The sequence below is a fragment of the Acyrthosiphon pisum genome, chromosome X (assembly GCF_005508785.2).
Source record: "Acyrthosiphon pisum isolate AL4f chromosome X, pea_aphid_22Mar2018_4r6ur, whole genome shotgun sequence".
Lineage (NCBI taxonomy): Eukaryota > Metazoa > Arthropoda > Insecta > Hemiptera > Aphididae > Acyrthosiphon > Acyrthosiphon pisum.
In genome coordinates this window covers 123,059,751-123,060,737 of record NC_042493.1, presented here as the reverse complement: position 1 = coordinate 123,060,737, position 987 = coordinate 123,059,751, and positions in this window count along the sequence as shown.

Sequence of the window (987 nt, the reverse complement as noted above, 5' to 3'; positions counted from 1 at the left end):
AGGTGAAAATCAATTTGGCAATTTAGATAGCAATATAGGTTAGGCCAACGAAGCAAGATGTGCCGAGTTAGGTAGCAATGATATTATTCTTTATAACACCGCAGGCACGAACAGTACCGTTGTCGCAGAGTGATTCGGCTAGGACGTAGGTACGACGATCGAGCGTGTGAAACGTCGATCGTAGTACGGGCTAGGCAATCTGAATTTGCCAAGTGTTTTATTTATGTTTGTCTTGCGATTTGATAAAAGTGTTTCCTACCTTAAAACCCGAGTTGAATATTGTTTTAAAATCTTCTTCGTTCTTACATTTGATATTGGAACAGTGCACCTTAGACACGCATACGTATATAGTCGATGAGGTTTATTGCAAACCAAACAGTGCTCCGGTTGTGGGGCCCTAATAGTCATTCCTATTTAGGAAACGGACGTAGAATCGACAAGCGCATACCATCGTGCTCAAAGGTTAACAGTGCTGATCTGAACTTATTCTAGAGACAGTCATTGGCTTAGAGCGTACGAATGTAAGGCGTAGGTTTTACCGTGTGTCACTTTCGATACCGGTGATACCACGGTACTAAGTAGTAATGCTTTGAAACTTTATTGTATTTTTTTTTTTGACGAGTGAATGCATCTTGCTGTTGCAAAAAATAGTTTAAAATTAAAAATTCTCAGTAATTTTCAAAAGCGTTGGGAAAAGTAAAAAAAAAAATTAAAGAAATTGGGAATTATTACGTAGTGAGTTTTTGACAAAGTCGATTTTGTTGTTTGGTAGAACTAAAAAATTAATATTCACTGAAATTTTATACTAGTAGCTTTCATACGCTATAAAATTATTAAAATATTTTTTCACTTTTCAAGCTATTATTAGGCATATGAAAATGTTAATTTGTACTAGTCAATAGTTTTTTTTTAAATTATTGTCAATAAAAAATTCTTTGCTCAGTCATAGAACTTGAAAACTCATTGCAAACTTGTGCTTGATATGCG